This window comes from Lactuca serriola, chromosome 2, assembly GCF_051521515.1.
Source record: "Lactuca serriola cultivar US96UC23 chromosome 2, Lser_US96UC23_V15, whole genome shotgun sequence".
Taxonomy (NCBI): domain Eukaryota; kingdom Viridiplantae; phylum Streptophyta; class Magnoliopsida; order Asterales; family Asteraceae; genus Lactuca; species Lactuca serriola.
In genome coordinates, this window is record NC_136409.1 from 215,387,877 (window position 1) to 215,394,363 (window position 6,487).

The 6,487-nt window shown below is 37.7% G+C and overlaps 1 pseudogene; it reads left to right on the forward strand.

Moving 5' to 3' along the window:
- Window positions 1-4,320: 4,320 nt before the first annotated feature.
- LOC145088488 (putative E3 ubiquitin-protein ligase RHC2A pseudogene) lies at window positions 4,321-6,106 on the forward strand (annotated as a pseudogene).
- The last annotated feature ends 381 nt before the right edge of the window (window positions 6,107-6,487 follow it).

Sequence of the window (6,487 nt, forward strand, 5' to 3'; positions counted from 1 at the left end):
GAGGATTTTAGGGTTACAAGAACGATAACAATAAACTTGCTGAATAATACTCTGATCGTTTTATTCTATCGTTACCTTCTAGGATGCATGCAAGCTCCTATATATACTAAACCCTACTAAACTCACAGATGGACAGACCCATACCGGAGATACAAAATGGACTAGCTAACGAGCCCAATAGACGCAACACATAACACAAAACACTACCCAACAACTCTCATAAATATATCTCTCGGGACTAGACTCAACCCACTCTTGGCACCCTCAGAAGGGAAAAAGACCATTTTACCCCTCTCTGACTCAAAGGCCACATTGTTGACCAAATCCTATCAGTCAACAAAAGTCAACAGTCAAACTTTAACCCAACTCGTCGAGTGCACTTGGGCGACTCGGCGAGTCTAGACGTGTCCACTAACTCTTTAGTCTTGCTTGGCACGTCGAGTCCCTCCCCTTGCTCGACGAGTCCCACCTGAAATGAATCGCGGGGCCACCCCGACTCAACTCGCCGAGTCTCAAGATCAACTCGGCGAGTTCCGCTTTGAACTCCAGTCCTCTGATTCCCCCCTGACTCACTGAGTTATTCCCCCAACTCGGCAAGTCCACTCACTGAGTGATTAATGGGAAACCCTAACCCTACTCGCCGAGTCTGCCCTTGTACTCGGCGAGTTCATGCCATGCACAAACTCAAATGGCCTCCTGAGGTCAGATATGTTCCTTGAATCCATAGATCTGACCTTCCCAAGCCTGATAAACACGTAAAGATCGAGTCTTGACACTCATGGGACGTCTAGGAGGCTTCACTTGATGATTTAGCCCCAAAAGCAACATCCTTAGCTCAACACCTCCATATCTCAACATAAAGCCAGCTGAGATAAGCTCCATAGACCACTATGGGTCCAGATCTGAAGTATCAAAGTGAATAGAGCCATATCCTTACAATCTTCTTCCAATAAAGGTCATAAAACTCTACATCTATGGATTCCTTCCACAAAACAGATAAAGGAGCGATACAATACCTCAAAGATGAAGTCACTTGCTTGAAATCCACAGATGCACAACCTCCTTGGTCTCCTCTAAGCTGGAAACACCTCATTCTTGCAAGAATCAACCACAAAGATCAAGAAATGGCTCCTATCCTCTCACAAACGCTATAGCTCCTTTAGGGTTTCTCTATGGGGTTTGATAGCCGCAATTAACGGCCCTAAGGGCCTTTAAATAGGTCCCAAACCCAGAAAATTAGGGTTTCATTAAACAGCGTGGACTCGCCGAGTCCACCTCCTGAACTCGTCGAGTCCAGCCATGAACCCGGATAAGAATCCGCGACCCTACTCGGCGAGTCTAAGCACCAACTCGCCGAGTCCCCTCACAACCTCCAAAAATAAAAGAATAAATGATATACCTGAGAATCTAGATGTTACAAATTTGAAGATAATTTCTTGAGACAACTTCCTGTTTTATCTGTAAGGATAGTGTTTTGCCATTTATTATTCATACTACTTAGAGTAATAGTGATATTATGATTTATGAATGGTCTTTATTGTTTTTTTGACACTGGTAACCACTTATGTATCACAACAAATACGTCTCTCTTAATGGTTTTATACATTATCAGAATTATTTTGGAGATGAATTTATGATTACAATCACTAAGTCTAATGATTTTGTATTTTTATTGCATCAAAGTTAGTCTAAATTTGAATGTTAAATGAGGATCTCCGTTATCCCGTTGGGATACATGCAGACCCGATAGTGTTTTGTAAACGGATACCCGTCGGTGATCGGGCTGGGGATGGGATCAATTTTCATATTCGAGGACAGGGCGGGATTACCACAATCCGTCCCAAACCCGCCCCGTTGCCATCCTTGGGGATCTTGCTCAATGGTTTTAGGGGAAGGTAATCAAATGGCTTGATTTGCCTTTTCCTTTGTTCACTAATGTTTTCGAGTTGTTGACTTGGGTTGATTATATATTTATGTTTGATTTGGTGCATAAAAGAGTAAAATGTTGTGGTTTTGAACTTTATGGCATAATCGAAATTGTATAATCTTTCGGTCTACTAATATGGGAATGAGTAATCTTTTTTAGAGCATTGCTATTTACTTCTTTTAGATGATTTAATAATAGAAGCAGTAGGAACTTTATTAACTGGACTTTGTGGTTACAAAACCTAATGACCATAACTCATTGTAATTGTTTTTTCTTCTAGCTACTTGCTAGTTTGTCATTTTTTATATACTAGTTGTGAGACCCATATATTATACGGGTTGATTAAAACATAATGTTAAATAGAAGTTTATTTGAATTTGAAATACGAAGTAAGTGAAAATTATGAGGAAAAAAACAAGCAAAAAATAAATAAATTAAAATTATATGTTTAATTGTCAGACCCGTATACTAAACGAATTATTATAACAAAATGTTAAATACAAATGTTTAAAGTGTAAATTTATTTGAAATTGAAATTGAAATTTCAAATTTCAAATTAATAGCTATTATGGTAGGTTTAATTTATGTAAACTAAAGTAATGATATATTGAAAATGAATAATGAAGTAAATGACAAGTGGAAAATAAATATATCTCAAAATTATGACAAAATGACATGTGGCCAATTGAATATCTCAAAATTATGACAAAATAACATGTGGTCAATTGAATGAGAGAATAACAAGTGACAATAACATTTTTATTTATTATGATAGATTAAGCAATTAAAAAAATATGGTCAGAGTAAGGATGTAAAGAGGGTACCTTGTACTTCAATAATAACAATCGTACACCACAATACCCAGTTAAGATTGTAATTGGTTCGAGGACAATTCACACCCATAAAATGCTGCTATTTCACCCCTCACTATTTAATAACCAATCATGGAATACAACTGAGCATTTATTTCTAGTGTGGTCTCAGGTCCGAAGGGTTCCCCGAAGCACATCCTGACCAGGACGGAACATCACATACGCTTCCTTATACGTTTAATAAAATCTTAACACAAGGTTTATATATAAATCTTATTAAACTTATATAACCATGCAATTTGATATAAACTGCTATTCAATTTAAACAGATAAATATAAAAGTATGCATTCTGCTTCCGAGTTCGGAGGATAAGTTGGAATTGGAGTTTGGAACAGAAAAGAACTCAAAGGAAGAAATGAATACAATGCTCGACCGTTCAAAAGTTAGATTAGGAGAATAATACTCGGCTATAGACGCGAAGAGGGAATTACAAAAACGATCCCCTTATTATTGTTTGATACACATGTTTTGCCATTTTTATTTACCAGTTGTTAAAAGTTTCTAATTTAATAATTTTTTAACAATAGTAATCCTAAAAGAATGTTGATGAAGGAATAAAACTAATAAATAACATATTATTTTATTATTTGGGTCCTCTAATCTTTTAGTTAAATGTAGAACTAACTTCGAGCTAAAAAAATCTACTGAAATTTTCTTTTAAATATTAAAATATCACAAGCTATAATTCATTCTATATAATATGATATAATATTTATTATTTAGTGTAACTTATCTCGTTTTATAAAAAAATATACCTCTAGATTTTTTCACAATATACATAGGAGAACATCAAATAATAAAAGCTTGTATTCGTTGAAATAATATGAATTATATATTGAGATACAATATTACATAAAAAGAGGTTTAATGTTTAAATTGTGTAGGTGTTCACCTTACATGATGACATGTCTCATCTTAAAGGTACTGATTACTTTGTCACATCCGGTTTTAAATGATGCGAACAACATAATAATCAAAATCATTAATTGACAAATTTGACACTATTGTGTTTAGATTGGAAATTAACTACAAATTCGTTAACTTAAAACATACCGAAGTAGTTAAAAGCCTTCCACATCATTGATACCATTATATTTTTATTTATGAACATAATGAAATGATTATGATAAATTGAGTTAGGTGTTGTACAGAGGTGATGCTTTAAATTATATTTAAAACTTAATTAAATTTAATTCAAATCAAAAGTTACAAAAAGACAAACCAAAAAATAACTGAACTTATTGAACTATACTTATTTAAAACGAGGATCGCAACAACAATCACATTAATAAATAAAGTGTGTTTTACAATTCCATTAAGTTTGCAATATCTTAAAGTTGGAGGGGAGAGCTTAAAACTCACATAACAAATGAAGGTAGCAAAATGTAAATAAAATTTTGAAATCATAACTTTGACTGATTCCACTAAAAGTCGTCTGACGTGTCTGGTCATTGCAAGCGTTAATGTCACGCCAATCTCTCTCACGCGTTCCCTTCTCCTTCATATAATTTTTAGTTTTTTTACGAATCGCTTATTCTTCTTCTCTTTCATCACACCCACTCTCTTTATCATCTCTCTCCCTGCCGGAGAGATTCCCCTTTTCCACCGATTATACTCCTGTTTCGTCGTTAACCCATTTTTAAATTTCCATTTCAGGCTTCATGTCCATGGTTTATTCCATCAATTTCTTGATTGAAGATTCTTTTTCTCAGTTTATACAGTTTGGGAGTTTTGTTATGTGTATTTAGGGCTCATTTCTTATAAAGATTCATTATTTGAAGAAGAGGATTCGATCTTTGTGGCGTTCTTGAAGAAAAGTAAAGGCGAGTTATCGAATTCCTGGTAAAATCGATTTGGGGTTTGTAATTTTTCGTCATATCAGATTTTTAGACTCATAGATGTCAACGACTGGGTCTTCATCATCATCGTACTGGTGCTACAGATGCAGCCGATCTATTAGGGTTCGAATCAATCAAGAAGATTCATCTTTATCTTGTCCCGATTGCAACGGAGGTTTCATAGAGGAGATTGATAGCCCGAATAGATTAAATGGGTCTGTGATCTCGGAGTTTCACCGGAGTCGGTTTCCTGCTGCGGCCATGTACATGGTTGGAAACGGGCAACACAGCCCGGCGCCGAGTCCTAGCCCGCCGTTACTCCGACGAGCTAGAAGAAATGCTGGTGAACGTTCACCATTTAACCCGGTTATCGTTCTCCGTGGACCAACAAGCACACCGGAAGAACCGGGTAGTGGTACGGAGGAATCCGGCACCGGCGGGGGGTTTGAGCTGTATTACGACGATGGAGCCGGATCAGGTCTAAGACCATTGCCGGCAAGTATGTCAGAGTTTCTATTGGGTTCTGGTTTTGATCGGTTATTGGACCAATTGGCGCAAATAGAAGGGAATGGATTGGGGAGAATTGACAACAATCCACCTGCGTCAAAAGCGGCCATTGAAGCAATGCCAACTATTGAAATTCAAGAAAATCACGTGTCAATCGAATCATATTGTGCTGTTTGTAAGGAACCATTCGATTTAGGATCAGAAGCTAAAGAAATGCCGTGTCAACATCTATACCATTCCGATTGCATTCTCCCCTGGCTCGCTTTACGCAACTCATGCCCTGTATGCCGCCATGAATTACCAATAGAAAACACAGATTCAGGGGATCAACCCAGAGAGGCAAATAACCAATCGGGAAACGAAGAAGAAGCCGTGGGCTTAACCATATGGCGGCTTCCCGGAGGCGGATTTGCCGTGGGGAGATTTTCCGGAGGAAGAAGAGGCGGCGAGAGAGAATTGCCGGTCGTTTTCACAGAAATGGATGGTGGTTTCAACCAGAATGGAGCTCCGAGGAGGATTTCATGGGCTTCAAGAGGCAGTGTCACTAGAGAACGGCATGGATTAGGAAGTGTTTTCCGCAATTTGTTCTCCTGTTTAGGAGGTGGATGTGTAAGAACAGGAAGAAGAGCTTTGGCTTCGAGTTCTAGTTCAAGTTCTGATGATCGAGCAAGCCATCGAAGTAGATCTTTGTCGTCTACATTGAGCGGGTCGTCACGTAGACGCAGGGGGGCTGTCACGTTCGACGGACATACCGAGCCTCCGAGGAGATGAAGCTTCAGGCTGAATGTAAATACCAAAACACTGAGATTACAACATATGAATCCTCCATGAATGAGACTACCTGCAGTTTTTTTTTTTTTTTTTTTTAGTTTAGCTTAATCTGCTTGTGTTATATCAATGTCAAGATATTGTTTCGTTTTTTGGGAAATTTTATTGAATTCAACAGATGAAAGCTTTGTTAGTGTCTTGATTTGCGTGCACAAAAGATGAGAATCACGAATCTTTTTAGGCACAGATAGCGTTGTTCGTCGGATAAAGTAGTATTGGCCTGGGTTTGAACTTTGAATATCTGATCTCTTGTCGGCAAATTAAGATTGTGAGGTTGCCGGCGGCGGCGGCGGCATAAAAGAACAAAAAGGGCATATGCTTGCTGGCTGCTGCAGGGCCTGAGGCATAATTTTTCGGTCTTTTTAATTCCTGGATACAGCCTGTCACCTTGATATAAAACGTGGACTGCTCTGTTCACCTTATAGCAAATTGATGCTAAAAGTCTCAATATCATATCATATTATCATAACCAATTATTTTGTGAAGTAGACTTTGGGAAATTGTTTTATTATTT